This window comes from Balearica regulorum, chromosome 17, assembly GCF_011004875.1.
Source record: "Balearica regulorum gibbericeps isolate bBalReg1 chromosome 17, bBalReg1.pri, whole genome shotgun sequence".
Lineage (NCBI taxonomy): Eukaryota > Metazoa > Chordata > Aves > Gruiformes > Gruidae > Balearica > Balearica regulorum.
The window spans coordinates 16,628,996-16,647,313 of NC_046200.1; positions in this window are offsets into that span (position 1 = coordinate 16,628,996).

Below are 18,318 nucleotides of genomic sequence, written 5' to 3' on the forward strand. Positions count from 1 at the left end.
GCCCCGCCCCGCCGGCCCCGCCCACCCACGCGCCCCCCGTCGCCATTGGCTCTTCGCGCCGGGCGGGATGGTCTAGGGCCGCCCCGCCCCGCCTGGCCCCGCCCCCACCGGTCCCGGTCCCGGGGCCGCCGCCGCAGGGTGGGCGGGTCCCCGCCCCGTGGAACCGAGCCGAGCCGCCGCGCTCCGGGGATTCCGCATCCCTCCCACGCCGCACGGAGCCCAGGGGCGCTGCCGCGGGCGTCCCGCCCGCCCAGGCCGGTGCCTGGCAGGGAATCGGACCCCCCGAGCGGTCACGGTGCACCCGCGGCGTCTCGGCGCAGCCTTTCGCGACAGCCTTTAGCAACCCCCAAATGCGGGCGTAGCGCTGCCTGCAGAGCGGCCCCGCGCCCCCAACCCTTCCGCTGGCGCAGAGGGGTGGCGGCGGGAGAGGGCGCTCCCCCGGGTCAAGGCCGGGGGAGCCCGCAGCCCGGGCCGACTCCGTGCAGGGACCCCCCGGTCCGTCCCTGCCCGGGGCGCGGGTTGCTCCTCCCCGCAGGACAAGCTGCTGCACCTCCAGCTTGCAGGGTGCGGGGCGGAGAGCTGCCCAGTGCTTCCCACACGGGGCTCAGCCCCCACCGTGCCCAGGAAGATCACACCACGGGGCACCCCGCGTGCTCTGCAGGGTCTGTTTGAGCTTCTTCCTGACATCTCCGCAAGATAATTCCCAGGGCACTGCCGGAGCCCCCCACCCAAGGGCTTCCTGGGGACATGGGTGTGTTGCCCCACATGGTCCCAGCGCTTGCTCGCACTCAGGAGCTGCTTGTGGTGTCCTCGGCCCTTGCTGGCCCTGCACTGTCCCACAGAACTCTGCTTTGCCTGTGCCTTTCTTCATTGGACTTCTGCTGCCCTGGGGCTCCCTCTCCCAGCCAGGGGTGGCAGCAACGGGGGATGTAGGGGTTTAGGAAGGTATATATCCTGCAGGCTCCTGTCCGAGATGGCAGTGCCACAAGGACAGCTAAACCCGGGTGCCAGAGTGGAGGGAAGATCCTGTGGAGACCCCGAGCTCCCCACCTGCAAGGCTGCAGTCCTGCTCAGCTGATGACAGACTTGGTGGAGCTCAGTCTTGCTTCTGAGCAAAGGCCAGAAGTACTCCCTGGAGAGGACCAAGCCTGGTCCACTCCTGTGACAGCCTGTAGGTGCTGTGGGCTCTGCAGAGCAGGCAGCTGCCACCTGCTGCCAGCTCCTGGGAGAGGGGGGAAGGTGCTGCCCCCCTGCCCTGTCCAGCAGCCCAGAGACCCATAGCAGGTCACTGAGATCCAATTCACTGCTCCTCTGGGAATTTCCAGCTCTCTGGAGAGGTGCATGGGATGGAGCAGGACTGCAGCTTCCTCTGCTACAGGGGAAGAACTGCAGGCCAGAAAAATGGGGTGTGGTGGAGATCCCTAGAGGGTCCAGCAGTTTCCATGCCAGGAATGTTGTTGGTTCAGACATCCCACTCCAGGCCTGTTTGACAGTGTGGGTCTCCAGCCAGGCTGGCATCCCAGAGCCCTCTGCTCCCTGCTCCCCTTGGCTCCCTGGCAGCTCTGCTCTCCAGCCCTGAGCAGCATCAGGCTCCGCTAGAGCACGATAGCCCCTTCCCAGGCAACTGTACTAAAGCCCACCTCTCTAAGCACTGCACCACCCAACAGGTCCTTCGTATCCCTCTGCCAGCTTCAGCAGTGACATGATCTTCACTTGCTGGATGAGCCCTGTGCTGTTGGGCTGCCATGTGTGCCATGCAGGGGTCTCTGCCTGCAGCTCTGCTCGTTACCCAGCCCCTTGGCTGCAGTTGTGCCTTAGGAGCAGGCACTGGGTGCACACCCAGCTCTAAGCTGCCGGACAGCACAGCTGGCAGCAGGTCTCCTGCCTTTGGGGTGTGGGGGGACCCCGCTGGCAACCTTGAGCTGGTGGGGGCACAACTGGTTTGTTCCCCAGCCCCTCTGCCAGCAGCAGCACTGGGGCAGCGGCACTGGATACTGCTGCATGGCTGTCAGCGTTGATGCTGGGCTTCCTGCACAGAGCCCCCAGCTGCAGAAGCATGCAGCTATGCTGATAAAGCAGCTTTGGATGCACAGCTCTCAGCATGCATCTCTCTTATCCTGCTTCTGCTCCTGCAGGTCTGCACCTCTCCTGGTTTCATTCACCCCAGGTAATGTCCCAGCCACATCCTCACAGACCCACCGCAAAGAGCCAGCACAGCAGGGAGCTCACAGCCCTGTTCCACAGCATCTCCCGGGGCTCCCCAGGGCAGTGAGGCTTGCATGCATCCAGCCAAGAGCAGCCTCAGAGAAGCAGACCTCCTTATTCCTGTGAAAATGGAGCACGGAGAGATTTAGAAACCCCTCAGGGAGCACAGGGGCTCCAACTCCAAGCCTGGCTCTAGGGAGAGCAGAGAGGGCTGCAGGCTGCTGCCCAGCGTGTTGGCACCGGGCAGGTGAGGGTGTGATCTCACCCGCTTGCAGAAATCACAGGGCTGCTGTCATGTGCCGGCTCCAGTGGGCAGATTGCCCAGCGGATGGGATGAACCTGCACCAGGAACCAGAGGCCTGGGTGGGCGCAGAGGGGCTGGTCCCTGGGGGCTCCCCCAGCCAGGGGACAAGTGCAGCCAGGGGAGGAAGGTTAGGGGTGTAATAAATATATATATAGGTTTGTTCATAAAACGAAGAAATAAAGGGGTTAAGTAAAATAACAGGAACTTATAAAGCAGAACTAACAAAACTGCAGCAATATGCCTAGCTTGCAGGCCTTTTGTTGAGCAGTATAGTTAGCTTAAATGTAACAAATGTAATAACCAAATATGGAAGTTTTAGGTCAAGGACTCAGTTGCTAGGAAGAGGAGCACCTTCCCCCCCCCCCCCCCCCCCCCCCCCGACCACCGGAGGGCAAATCACGACCACCTAGTAACAGGAGGGCAAATCACGACCACCTAACAACAGGCCATGTAGACGCAGAGTGCAACCAGCCGGAACTAAGACGACTATAAGAACTCTGGGGTCTGGGAGGGAAGGTGCGAGCCGTTGGTGGGAGCAGAGACTTCCCCGGCCGCCCAGCGCTGTTTTGCTTGCTGTCGCTTGCTTTAATAAATCAAATTAACTTAATTGGCAAAGACCTTGGCTCTTTATTGCCCCTAACCTATAACAAGGGGTCCTTTGGGTTCCCTCTGTAGTTGATAAACGCAATGTTAAATACCAGCAATGGAATTTTATTGTGCCAGCATGTGTCTGGGACTGGTCTGGCCCAGGGGCTGGGGACAGCTGCCTGACTCAAGGGTGGGACATTGCCGGCCAGGGTAAGGTCCTGGCTGCAGCGCCAGGCAAGGAGAATTTAGTCTCTTTTGAGCCCGTGGCCTTTCCCCTGGACATGGCAGCAGAGAGTACAGGGGCAGGCATTACCCTGCTGTCCTGGCAGTGCTGCCCTGGCAGCAACAGACCCGCAGGCTGCACAGGCTGCCTGAGCCCTGGCAGTAAGGAGAGGAGGGTCTCGGGACCCCTCTCTCCTCCCTCCTTCCCACTGCTTCAGCAGCATGAGGGAGCTTTCCAGGCTTCGTCCCTCCTCGGCTGGGAATGCCTGACACGTACAGACCTGTGTGCTCCCACTCTCCCCACACCCAACACTTTTGACCACTCCCAAGGTCACAAATCGGCTGGACCTGGCTGGCCCCATCTTCTCCCAGAGGAAGCTATGGAGGAGGAACCACCTGTGTTGGTTTGCGTAGCAAGGTTTTTGGTAGCGGGGGGGGAGGGGGCTACAGGGGTGGCTTGTGTGAGAAGCTGCTAGAAGCTTCCCCTGTGTCTGACAGAGCCAATGCCAGCCGGCTCTAAGACGGACGCGCTGCTGGCCAAGGCCAAGCCAATCAGCGCCTCTGTGATAACTTATTTCAGAAACAGAAAAACAGCTAGAGAGAGCTTTTGCAGCTGGAGAGAGGAGTGAGAAGATGTAAGAAACTCTGCAGACACCAAGGGCAGTGCAGAAGGAGGGGGAGGAGGTGCTTCCAGGCGCCGGAGCAGAGATCCCCCTGCAGGCCCATGGTGAAGACCATGGTGAAGCAGGCTGTCCCCTTGCAGCCCATGGAGGAAGGATGAGGGGGTGTAGAGATTCCACCTGCAGCCCGTGGAGAACCCCACACCGGAGCAGGTGGAGGCACCCGAAGGAGGCTGTGACCGCGTGGGAAACCCGCGCTGGAGCAAGTTCCTGGCAGGACCTGTGGACCCGTGGAGAGAGGAGCCCACGCCAGACCAGGTTTGCTGGCAGGACTTGTGACCCCATGGGGGACCCACGGTGGAGCAGTTTGCTCCTGAAGGTCTGCACCCCGTGGGAGAGACCCACGCTGGAGCAGTTCATGAAGGACTGTAGCCCATGGGAGAGACTCACGTTGGAGCAGTTTGTGAAGGACTGTCTCCCGTGAGAAGGACTCCATGCTGGAGCAGGGGAACGATGAGAGGAATCCTCCCCCTGCGGATGAAGAAGCGGCACAAACACTGTGTGATGAACTGACCGTAACCCCCATTCCCGTCCCCCTGTGCCGCTGAGGGGGGGTGGAGGTTGAAGCCAGGAGTGAAGTTGAGCCCAGGAAGATGGGAGGGGTGGGGGGAGGTGTTTTAAGAGTTGATTTTATTTCTCACTCCTCTACTCTGTTTTGCTTAGTAATAAATTAGATGAATTCCCTCTCTAAGTTCAGTCTGTTTTGCTCGTGACGATAATTAGTGAGTGATCTCTCCCTGTCCTTATCTCGACCCACAAGCTTTTTGTTGCACCTTTCCTCCCCTGTCTAGAGAAGGAGGGGAGTGATAGAGCGGCTGTGGTGGGCACCTGGCCCCCAGCCAGGATCAACCCACCACACACCCCAGGGAGATCCTTGGGCCAGGCACCCACCTCTGGCTGACAAAAGCAGCTGTACGTGCTCATGGAGGAGGAGGAGGATAGCTCTTGGCTTCAGTGCATCACGCTGTTTGCCCATGGCAAGCACACGTGTAGCCTGACGCTGCCACACCTCTGTGTGCCAACACCAGGGCAGCTCCCACAGAGCACTATGCTATTATAAACAGTGACATCATGTTGGCCATGTTTCGGGGCTCTCAGACCCACTTCCCAAGGTGCCCCATGGCAGAGGGTCCTGGCAGTGCCCAGCTCCTGGGCAGAGAAGGTCCTCCAACTCCCTGGGGCTGTGGGAGCAGTAGGGCTCTCTGTGCCGCCTCCTCCTCCCCCTGCTGGGATTGCACCCTCAGGTGTGAGGATGTGCCAAGATCTTCCTGGACAGCAGGTCCCTGGGCACCACGTAGCTTGGTTAGTGCTGAGATTGGCATGAAGAGAGGCCAAAGCAGCAAGACCTGGGGGTGGATGTAGGGCTGTCCTGGAGAGGTGGCAGGACCTGGGGGTGGGTGGACCCCACAGAGATGTGGCGGGACAAGGGATGGGTGAAGGGCTGCCCCCCAGTTCTCCCCCTGGGGTGTGGATGGAGGCTGGGCAGGGCAGGGTAGGGTGGGTGGCTGGGGGAAACACACAGGAGGATGTCTGTGGAGCGGTGGGACAAGCAGTGCAGAGGGAGGTGCACTGCAGCTCTGCTATGGCCAGACCAGCCATAGGGACCATCCGCCTGCAAAGAACTGGTGAACTGGTGCCCTTTGCTTAGGACAGGGCACTCATGCCTGAGCATTTCTCAGGCATGACTCATGTCCTGCTGGAAGCCAGAGCAGGATCAGGTGTGATGGATCCCTCACATCCTGTTGCTGGTACGGCACCGGGCAGCCTCCTGCCTGCCCCAGGGCTGCTGCATCTCCTGGGATGGGAAGGAGCCATGTGATAAGGAAGATCCCACTGCTGGGGCACCACATTGCCCGAGGAGGAGCACTGCTGTTGTGGACACTGAGGACTTCGGTTGTCATGCCTGGCTAGCACATATAGGAACCGGCATACAGAACACACACCGCACTTCTCTATGAGCTAGAAGCAATTTGCCCCAAGTGTGGATCTCCAGGGATGGATCTCTGTTGTGTCTCTCTACATGCACACAAGGAAGAGAATGGGCAGGTTTGTCCATCTGTCTCTGGGCTCTGATCTGCCTACTCGTGCTGCCCAGAGAGGTGCAGGTGGCCTAAGGCAGGTGGATGCAGCGTGCTGCAGAGCGAGGGCATGCTGAGCATCGGTGCACGTTTCACAGTTTGCTCTCCCAGGGGCCACGCTGCAAACAGGAGCAATTGCTGGTGAGTGCCTAGGGGGGCTCAGCCTGCACGGCACACGCACTCGCATTCCTTGGTGGGAGCCTCTTGCAGAGGGAGGATCCTGTGCCGCTCACGCACGCGCTGGGTCAGCCAGCATGCCCTCTCTGCCTGCACAAGACCCACCCTGGTCCAGCTCACGTCCTGCTGTGGGGGCAGCAGAGCTGGGGCACTGAGCTTCTGCCCCGCCATGGCCTTGGCTAGCAGGAGTTAAACCCCAGATGAGTGAATCTATTGCCTGGATTTTTCCCTCTGCTCACCTTTGGCCCTTGTCCTGCACTGAGTCCCCCAGGGATCCTGTGAAGCAAGCACAGCCTGTCCCGCTGCCTGCCCTGCCAAAGGAGCTAGCTAACAGCCCAGCAGGACTATGCAGACCCCTCTGCCAGGGTCTGTCCTGCAGCACCACATCCACCATGGCAGCCTGGACCTGCTACTGCTGCAGTGCCTCAGACACTGCCTGCTCCTCCCTGGGGACTTTCTGGCCATGAACCTAATTTGCCTATGCCCCCAGGAAGAAGAGAGGAAAACACCATCAGTCCCCAGCCTGCAGGAGCCCAGCTGCCCACGGATGGACCACGGCACTGCACAGCACCCTGCAGTGCAGGACATGGCCGCAGGCAAGACATCATGTCCACCAGAAGCAGAGTGAATTTGAAGGCAGAGGCTGGAGTGGAACTGTCATCTGCTCAGGACACAGCTCTTGAGGTTGCAGCCTACTCCCTGGCAGTGGGCCCAGGGGACTGGAGTGCTTGAGAATGGTCAGCGATTTGGTGTCAGCATCTCCAGTGCCAACAGGGCTGTCACCTTGTGAGGAAGAGTGGGCACCTCCTTTCCCTGCTGTATGTTGGCATTTCCAGATGGATCTGCTCATGGCAACACGCATGCCCAGGCAGAGCACGTGGTCCTGTCCTGGCTGCAGAGCTGCCACTGCTGGGTGTCCGCAGAGGCACTGTGCCCTCACTCCCTGCAGCACTGGTGTCTGAGCTTGCTGCAGAGCTGTGACCCTCCACAGCCAGTGCTCTTGGGCTGCAGAGCTTCCCCCTCCAGCCTGCCCAGACCCCAAATGTCACTTGTCTGCCTTTCCTCCTTCCTCCAAGGGACTGTAACCCCCAAAGTACGGGGGCACTGACCTACAGGGTCTCACCTTGCTGTCTTTTGCACCTAGAGCAGCTGTGGGAACCAGGGCCCAGGGAGACCATAGCTCCCGGCCATCGCAAAAGCCCCACTTGGAGCTGGAGAGAAAGACCTTGGTGCTTTTGGACTAGAGGGAGGCTTCAGCTTGGCCTCAGCTCTGGGAGCTTGCACGAGGCCCTGGCTGTGTGTGACAGGGAGGGAGCCTGCTTCAGTATTTCCACAGGCAGGACATTCCTAAGAGGTGACCCGGCCCTCCTCAGCACAACCACCCCTCCCCCCCCGCCTTTCCAACTTCTTTGTCACACTGAGTGAACACAGCTATTTTTTCCCTTTTTGGGACACCTCTAGAGCCCATAAATCACAATACTGAGATCTACTGTGGCCAAGAAAGGAAGGGTTTGGAAAAAGGACAGGGGTTCAGGAAAGATGCCACTCCTGGTAACTTACCCCTAAAACCCAGGCTCCAGACACCCCCAAACATGCCAGCCCTTCCAGAAGACCACACAGCAGCCACCTGCATCTCCGAGTACCTTGCCTGTCAGTTAGGGTTTTTGGCCACCAGGATGCTGCAGGGGAATCAAGGAATCAGTTTTTCAGACTGCCCTAAAACCTGGTTTCATTCACAAGCTGTGTGTGGAGAACTGGACAACTCTCCTTGCAGGGATGGGTTTGGGGAAGGTCCTTAGGGTCACTGGGACTAGAGGAGAGACACAAAAGTGGCACCACTGTGCCACAAGCAAGGCCAAACAGTCCTGGGCAGAGGTGGCCAAACCCCCTGGACTCCCCAAGTGCTCTGTGCAGCCTCGTGCCGAGGTAAACAGACCGCTTGTCCCAGAGCAGCAAAACTGCCTGTGCAGACGAAGATGCAGCACCAAGCCCAGCACTACCCTGGGGGTCATGCACAGCCCGCTCTCACAGGCAGGCCACAGGCAGCCCCAATGAGGGCCACAGCTTCCCCTCCAGGACTGGGGAGTTGGGGACAAACCTGTTCCTGTGAACAGCCCCAGAGGGGCTGCGGGCAGCTGCAAAGCCCAGGCAGGGCCCCTTGTGCCTCATCGCTCAGTGGCTGCTCTCTCGTGGGCCCCTGGCAGTGTGGAAACAGCATCACAGGCACCAGTGCCCCATTGCTCCAAGAAATCTGGAAGCTGTAACGCTACAGAAAACCTGTAAAAGACCAGTCCTGGTATCTGCTAATGAGCCAAATCACGCGCTGACATAGGGTTGCCGGGTGTGCTGCACCCAGTGGGTCATGTCCTGCCACTCAGTGCAAGGCTTAGCTGTGTGTCACATCCCTTGGCTTCCCTCAGCCTGCCAGTCAGTGATGGCTGACCCATGCTCCAGGACTACCATGTCCTTATGGACCAAGAGGATGAGCCTTGCTCTGCTGCTCTCTGGTGACAGATCTGGTTGCTTCAGTACCTGTCTCAGCCACAGGCCTTTCTGTCTCACTCACCATGTGACTATTTCAAGACCAGGCTCTTTTCTGATCATATTTTCTCCTTATATTCACTTGATTCTCCATTGGGACAGTCACAAGGAATTAAGAAAACCTGGCAAAATGTTTCTGAGTGTGCACATGCTCTTCAGGGCTGCTCCTCCCCAGGACCATCCTTCCCCTCTCCTGCAGCTCGGTGCTGTGTCCTCTTGCACTACTTGAGTCTCATGGGCTTACTGTGAGGAGACATTTCTTGGCAATGCTGTACCTTCTGTGTGCAAAACATCAAATGTTTTCCTAGTTGTAATAAATCTTACTAGTTACTGTTCTTTCCCAATATTTTTACAGTTGTTCATAGACTTTTCTCTGATGCCTAGCTGGCTTGACTACTAATCCTTCTTCTGTTCCCCTCCTTGCTTTGCACAAGCTCAAATATGAAAGCCATAGGCTGGAGACCATCTGTGCAGGGAGCGATAGTCTTATGCCAAGGTTGGCTTCATTTCTTCATGTCTGGTCTAGACAGCTTATATAAGAAAGAACCGAACAGCCGCCTGGTCAGGAGTCTTCCCTGCCCAGCTGTGACTCTGCCAAGTCTTGCACTGGACTCTTAATCCTTGTCGGTATGTCTAGTCTGCTGCAGGCAGGCTGAGCTATGTTGCATTAAAATGCCCTGCTCACACATGAAAAGATTGCTAGCACACCATTCAGCATTTCATATGTGGTCTCAAATTCAGTTTGGACATAGAAGATGAATTTATCCACTGCAAAGTCGGTATGAACAGGTCCTTATCCCACAGCAAATGCTCCCATCAGCACCCCATGTTGCTCTGCTGGCTCCCTGGCTCCCTGTGATGTGCTTTCCTACTCTTTCCTTTTCTGGAGGTCATTCTTGTAAGTCCCAACTTCAGTCACTAAACTGGGGTCATCTACAGCTCCACGCATGGTACTGTATTCCTTGTAACTCAGTTACAGCTGACCATTGCACCCCAATCCAACAGGAGATCCTGCGCTTCAGTGATTGCCAAGCTCCTGCTCCAGTTACTCGAGATGCAGACAAGCACCCAAGTTCTTCACTGCCACTACACTGACTGCGGCTGCACCCAGTTGCCAGTGCCCCCACGGCATCGCAGCCAGCCGTCTGCCCTCTGTCTGAGCCACTAACACGGACACAGGCTGCAGAGTGCATCCAGCAGCCCTGAGCCCAGTCGTGCTGCAGGGTCTTGGACCCCGTCTTGGCCAGACCCCCAGGCCTTCTTGCTCTTGAGCTAATATTTTCTGTGTCTCAGGGGCTCCTCATTCTCTTTTGGAATAAAGGCTTTGCCCAGAAGGGTACCATTTCTCTGTCCTTTTTCATCATACCATGGGGAGGGAAGAGCAGCTGTCTCCTGTTTGTGGTGCTCTGCGGTCTCTCTGGCTTCCCACCTTTGCCACCATCATCTTCCAAAAATCCAGTACTGAGAGCCTTAGTGAGGGGAGAGACTGTTAACCTGCAACAAAGACTACAACAGACCTAGAAGTCTAGAATGGTTTGGGTTGGAAGGGTCCTCAAAGCCCATCTAGTTCCAACCCCCTGCCATGGGCAGGAACACCCTCCACTAGACCAGGCTGCCCAAAGCCCCATCCAACCTGGCCTTAAAATCTTCCATTCAAAGCAAAGGAGCGAGAAGGGTTTCTCTGGCACTGGGCAGAGGAGTGATGAACCTCACTGCAGGAATGCCAGTCTTCCCAGCATCAGATGCCTCACAGCACTCTCCACGGCCGATGGACTTCTCCTAGGTATATTTCCAGTTCTGCTTGTAAAAGCCACTGGGGATTCTATGTTCATAGTTTTGAAGTCTGCAGTTTGCTCTCTCTTAAGGACTTTTGCTATCTTGACATCTCCAGAGACACCGCTTGAACATCAGCCCTATTTCACAGCAAAACACACTGTATAACCCAGCTAGAAACATGTGACCGACAGCTATCGCGTGCCAGTACACAATTTCTTCTCTATGCTCATTGGTATGATGGCACATGCAGAAATCTTACAAAAACTCTGACATTGCTCACAAGTTGTGCCCACATTTGGAGGCCCCTTGTGCTGTGTCTGGTCCCTCAGGGAAGCTGCTCTGCCAGCCACCCAAAATGTGCCTCATTCCTGTCCCAAATCCAGTGGCTGCGATGCAAGACACAGCAAACAGCTGTCACAAAGCGAAGCTTCTCCCGATCCACTCAGAGTGTTTACCTTTCATTCTTACACATGTACATGCCTGTGCCATCCTGCAAATCAGCTGGTTGTTACAAGCTTCTTTCTCTTCTCACAGTACCTGTTAAGAAGTTTCCTGGCCCCAGGTACACGTGGTAAAGGGAACTTAGCAGAATGATGAAGGATATGAACAACATTCACTGAGACCATACGATGGATCAAAGTCTCCAAATGATGTTGCAAAAACCCCCTCACAATTCTTAAGATGCTAATGATATGGACTTTCCTACCCAGCCCATGTAAATAAAGTGGGTACTCCCAGACTGGTCACTTAGGAGGCACCACAGAACAAATACTACCCTATACTTTGGGTCCTGCTGGAAGCAAAAAAAAGTATGCAGCTAGTCCCACCAACTACCACATGCGATTAAAGACACCATGACTCCAGCTCCCCTTACCCACCACACACCTAGCCTGATGGCCCTGTGAAGGTCATGACCTCTCGGTGGCAGCAGGGATCTCCAGCTGATCCAAAACTCATTAGCTACAGCTCAACCACAGGCCGGAGTGGTGGGCTCTGAGCTGAGTGTGCTTCTCCATGCTGGGCAGAGGTTGCAGCAACACATGGCACACTGTGGCTCCTATCCCTGAATCATCTGGCATCCAGTCCCTGCATCTTTCTCCTTGTTTCAGGGAAGCACTTGCTCAAAAGATCATAGAATCACAGAATGGTTTGGGTTGGAAGGGACCTCACAGCCTGTCCAGTCCCAACCCCGTCCCATGGGCAGGGACGCCCTCCACCAGATCAGGTTGCCCAGAGCCCCATCCAACCTGGCCTTGAACACTGGCAGGGGTCCAGGGGCAGCCACAGCTTCTCTGGGCAACCTGTGCCAGGGCCTCACCACTCTCACAGGGAAGGATTTCTGCCTCAGATCTCATCTCCGTCTCCCCTTCTGCAGCTTCAGGCCATTCCCCCTTGTCCTGTCACTCCCTGCCCTCGTCAACAGTCCCTCTCCAGCTTTCCTGTAGCCCCTTTAGGGACTGGCATATGCTGTAAGGTCTCCCTGGAGCCTTCTCTTCTCCAGGCTGAACAACCCCAACTCTCTCAGCCTGTCTCCATAGCAGAGGTGCTCCAGCTCCTATTGGTTAATGGCACTCCTAAAAGCAAGCTGCTCTTCACTTGTCTGCATGCCTGGGAGCTGGCGCCAGCTCGTTCCAACAGCCACAGCCTGGCAACCTGACCTCAGCTCTGCCATGGGTTTGGAAGAGGGGAGAGCAGGGCCAGCCCCTCATGTGCTCCGACGGGAGTCCTGCAAAGCTGGGGCCCTCAGCATCCTCAGTGCAGGCTTGCACCCCTCTCTGCTTGGTGGATCTCTGAACCATGAAACCAGCATACAACAGAGCCCTGTACACAGGGAACACATTTCTTCACAGCAGGAACCACGCAGTGTGCCTGAAACCCTTACAGCACTTCAAAACCTTTGCCAAACCACAGGGAAGGCAAGCCCCTCCACAGGCTGCTCAGCTTTGGAAAGCCTTGCGGACGAGCTCACAGCGGAAAGCCCCAAGCATGGCACAGAGTCCACACTGCCTGCTCCCCACCACTCTGTGGGCTCCTCGTGTTGTGAGCTCTGAGATCGTGTGGCCTCTCTTGCAAGGCCACCTCGTTCCTGGCAAGTGCCCAGCCAGCGCAAGTGGGACAGGGAGGGTCTGCTTTTGCCCCCCTATTGTCCCATCCTCCTCCCGTGTGCACTCTTCCAATATTCCTCATTCTCAGTGGAAAAGTCCATCAGATGAATAGGTATTTTTCAGGATTAACCAAAGATAAATTGTCTTTTCTCCCCCTTGCTAGGACAGTGGTTTGATTAAGGCCTTAGTCACATGTAAACAGATGGCAGAGTGGGGGGAAGCCCTCGTCATGCCCAGAGCTTGAACTGCGTAATCAGCAAAGAATCAAATCTCCTGTGAGCGGGGGAAGGAAGTACTGTCTTAGAGCAAAATATTTAGATTGTGGAATATTGGCCAATTACAATATTTTTCTTCAAATAAAACATTTATAGGAACACCGAAATAAATATTTGAGAACACAATATACCAAAGCCCTGAGTCATTCCTGAGGCAAGTTTTCCCTCATTTTTCAGGCAGCTTCCCCATGTAGGGTTTGGAGTGAGGATAGTTTCTGGTGGCACCAAGGTGTGCTGACAGGTCCAGTGGCACATGTCCCTGCTGCCTGGAAATTGCAGAGCGCCTCCTGGCAAGGGTTACCTCCCGATCTGAGCCAAATGCCTGGGTGTGCTGCTGAGTCTGTGATGGGGTCTGCGAGGAGATGTACTGCCTTGAATTCAAAAAGACACTGCCAGCAGCAGCTTGGGGAAGGGACTGCAGGTGGGAAGAGGGGACACTTTGTTACATTCCTTACTCCAGTCCTTTTGTATGGAGGGCTCTGCAGATGGATGTGGACACAAATGTGATTCCCTAGGTGGCCTTTTTGGAGATCCAGATGAATTGAGATGATACTTTGAGCCACAGTTACCATGGACATAGTCAGGGAACTTGTTCAGTGCCGCTGGGGGCCACATCCCATCCCCTGGGCTGCAGGCTGCAGAAGTGAGGCCAACCCACCCGATTGGCCACAGCAGATTTACTGTCCTGCTCCTGAATGCATCTGATCCGATGCCCATCCTGGCCCTGAACAGCCCCAACCACATGCTTTGCCCTCTATTTTGCCCCCATTTTCCCCTGCCACATGAACAACCCACCCCAGCTCTTTCCCCATCCCACCTGCTCAAGTTTTGCTTATTTTGCACCCTTGCTCAGTAATTACAGCCTTGGTGAGTTATCTCAGCAGCACTGCCCTTAGGCACTCTCCATCAGGGCAGGTCTGACACTACCTCTCACCCCTTTGTCTGGTTGTTTCTTGCTCTGTTTGCTTAGCCCGGAGTGAGGGCTGGCCCCCTTTAGCCTCTACAGGCCTGGCAGTCACCCCTCCATTTGACCTCAGGCCAGAGCCAGCCATCTGCCTGCAACTTTGCACTACTGTCATTAGTGCTGGTATTTTTCTACGTTTCAACTGCTGCCACAGCTGCTGCAGCATCTAAGCTGATTTTCAGCACAGGTTGGAGACAGTCTCTTTTCACTGGCTTTTGTGTACCCACTGTCCCCCATGCCTGTAGGAAACATGCCACTACCACACGCCTTGTGAGCCTATGGATACTTTGCTCTTCCTTGTCAGGCCAGGTTAGGTGGGGAAGGGGGAGAGAAATAGTTTGGGACAGGCACACAGGCAAAGCCACCTTTACAGAGCAAAGGTCTTCATCTTTTTAAAATATTTAGGTTCATGGGAGAAAAGAACATGTACTGTACAGACGATTAGCACAGGACAAAGCCAGACCCCATGAAGAAGGGGAGCTCAGAATGTATTGAACAAGTATTGTGACATCTCCATACATCCTCCAAATTGGAGGCTGATGCAATTACAGGATTGCTGAGGACTGGTCAAACCATCATGTGAGATAAAACCTTTATAAAGGTTTTGTAAAGGTTTAAAACCTTTCCCGAGTTGCTTTCTCTTAATGAAAATAACCATGTCTGGATGAAAGATCTGAGTGACAGGAACAAATTACTTCAGGGTGAAGTTGCTGAAAAAAATGCCATTGCCCCACAGCTTTTTTTTTTTTTTTTTTTTGCCTCCCAAGAACCTCCAGGCTTCCTGACAGTCCCTGCTCAGGCTATGAACAGTCTCTGGAGCTGTGTACTGACACAATGCTGACTGACAGCTTTTCACTATGGTCTGCTGCTATGGTCCTTTTGTTTCTCACACTACCTCTTGCCTTCTGACCAGCTTCCTGCAAACTATCACATGCTAGAGAAGATGCCATGCATCTGTAAATTTCTCCACATTCTCTCCCACCAAGGCAGCCAAGCCTGTCTTCTTTGATGTTGACTTCACGTAACGCAGCAGGGGAGACCAAGGTTCTGGTGTAGCTTGTACCTGTCTACATCTAAAGGTAGGGGAGATGAAACCCTTTGGAGATGACGTTTAACTCTTGGTAGCATTCACAGCACACACTAGAGGAGCAGTTATCTATTCTCAGTCATCACTGAGAGATGTTTTAATGGGAAGAACCTGTAAAGCCTCATTCCCTCTCTAGCACTCCCCAAGGGTGTTCTGTACCAGATGTGGCCATGCAGCTGTTCATCTCTTCATTTATATGACAGCTCAATCTACTTGGATGCCACTTCTAAGAGGCACCCACACATGAGATCTCCATAAACTTTTCACAAGATGATGTTTTCGGTTGCTTGCAAGTTTGGGAAACTGGAATGACTTGAGCTGCCCATGTTAGGCACATCCGTCAGGCTGGTTTAAAAAGACACTCTGAACTGAACAAAAACCCATGGGTAACATAGTCCACTCATTTCAAATGAGACAGGGAAAACTGTTTACTCATGAAAAAAAAAATCTGCTAATTAGTCATCTTGTTAAGAAGCCTGCACGCCTTCTCACACTGGTAGAGGCTGCTAAAAATATCACGCAGTCACAGCTTAGGAAGAAGGAAGCCTCCAGGCTTGGGTCTTTTTCAGCATCCCCGTGGAAAACCATCCAACCTACGCCAAACTGTAAATCTCTCACAAATGATCAGTTCATGCCATTTGTAACTCTTCCAAGTTTGTCAGCTAAATTCTTTTTAAGACGCCACCATCACTCCTCTTCTACTAGCTTCTCGTGGGCTCTTCTGCACATCATTCTCACAAAGACACAGTATTTTCTGTCTTAGGCATGAGATGGTGAAGTAATGCTGTACTGACATTTTACATTTTTTTCATGTCTGTTAATTCCATTCTTTGCTTAGTTTGTTAATCAAAGCTGGACTCAGGACAGAGGGAGCCTGACTGGTAGTGGAAGATTCTCACCGTCCACCATTCTGCTGACAATTTCCCGGTTCTCACTTCAAGATGCCTCCCTGCTCTCATCTATTCCTACCCTTTCCATTCTCCTGCAAACTCATTTACAAAGCCACTTCTGACAGCCAGTGTCTCACTGAGAATGGTACCGAGATCGAAATAATTAATTTATATCCATGCTGTGACTTTCCCTGGAGACAAAGAAGCAAGACACTGACACATGGCACTATGAAAAACGCCTCTGAATTTTTAGACCAGTGCCTCTCATACATGTTTAGTTACTCACATTTGAACATCTTGGTCTGCATGTCTTGTAAGGTTTGACTCATTGACTGTTCCTCAAATGACTGTTCCAGAGATAGCAAAGGCAGGATTTAGGTCTCCCAACATAGGAGAAAAAGATACTTCCATGAAGAGAGGTCTCACTTCATGACTTCCTCGCATTTAGTCAGTAAATTGCTCTGCTACTTGACACGAATGATGGAGAGGCTGGACAGATGTGACTATGAACACAAGAAACAGGTCTACCCCAGGTCACATAAGGCAGAACTCCTTACTAGGAAAAGCCATGGGGAAAACACTTCCTTTTCCTAAATTCTTGACTTCATGGATTGTATTCTTGTATTGAGTCGACCCCGAGATTCAACTCATGCCCAAGGCAGAATGTTTTGATGAATAATGCAGCTCTTCTCTGTGAGTGAGACAGGTATGCTCCATTTAGAGAAGAATACCTTATGCTGTTTTGAAGGAGTAGTGTATTTCATGGCAGGAAGTTTGCATTCTGTGCAGGGAGATAATCAGAGCAAATCACGCAGCAGAGCCGGCATGTGGCACAACACGAAGGAATGAACCAAAAAGCTGCGAGCCAACACGATGATTTCACAGCCCATTAAGGGAAGGTGCTTTGAAATTCCTTCTATAAATTCAGGGCAATGGCAAACAGATCCATACCACTTAGGTTACTGGGGCCTGTAACTGCGCCCAAACTTCTTAAGAGAAGTATCTTGAAAGTGGTCAGTAAAAAATCCAGCACAGACTGCCACAACGTATACAGAGGACCTTCTATCCAGAGACAGTGTTGGATGATATCTTTTCCTTCCAGAAAAAAGAAAGAAAAGGAAGGACCCGTGTGATGGGTGATGTTCTCAGATTTATTTTCCACTGCCTGCAGTGATGAGAGTGAAAACCTCATTTATACAATGCAAAGGTTCAAATTTCTGTGTGCATAAACACAGAATAAAGCCACTAACAGTTAACTCAGGAAACCTCATAGGAATGAGGAAAAGACACTTTGCTACACTCATGGCACTTGTCTGGTACAGAAGATAGTACTTAGCACAATGGCGACTCACCCATTAAGTATTGGCTTGGAAGTCTAGTTTCTTGAAAATTATGGGATACAAAGAATAATTGTTGATTCAAGGCCCACACAGGTGTTAGAAGCAGTTATCTCCAATTTTCAGAACAAGGGCCACATAAATAAACTGTTCAACGACCTCAGGCTATGGCCCAGACTCCAGTGAAAAGAGGCTTAGTAAAATACTATGATGTCAGACTAAGGATCCAGCGAACACTGTTCAGGACTGCATGGGAACTCACTCCCCAACACAGAAACACAAAATTTGACCAGTGTAGAATCAAACGACTAGTTTTACAATGGGATTTGGAGAATATTTCAGAGTAAGAAACTCAAGACACGAGTTAAAGAAGAGCAGTACAGTTTGCCTCAAGCTCCACATGTACAGGGCTGGACAAACCACTGATCCACAGGTCATTTATCAGTAAAGTTATGTGCACCAAACTGCTGCTTTGAGCCCTTTGCAAAAGCCCCTCAAGGGTGAGAGGGTATTGCCTGTGACACTTAAGAAGCCAGACTTGTTCTGCCTATTCATGTAAGATGGCTGCAGAGACCCTGGTGCTGGACAGCACCTCAGGGAAATGGTGCTGGTAGCAAATGGAAAAAAAAAGGGAAGCTGCCTGTCATAATCAGTGTAACAGAAAGATCTAGAACTACTTAAAGTATGGAGAGAGAGTTTCCAAGATAAAACAGTTTTCCCAAAAGAGGATAAATGTGAATTTGCAGTGGGAAGACTTCCATCTCAAAAGCAAATGAGGAACTCATCAGTTTGCAGCAGCAGCAGCACACGGGCAAAAAGAGCGTATCATCTCTCCATCCACTGACAACAGGTTCCCACCAAAGAACAGCTCCACTGTGGCCAAGGTAGAGCTGTGATGTGATCCAAATGCTGTTTTGCAAAAGGTAAATTCATTTCATTACTCCTTGGGATAATGTCTGGCAGCTCAGAGGGCCAGTGAGCAATGATACAATCCTTTCAAGACTTGGGCAACAGAGACCAAAGAGCGGAAATCAGAAACACATCTGAAACCTACTTCAGAACAGCTATGGAAAGTGCAAGAATTGAATT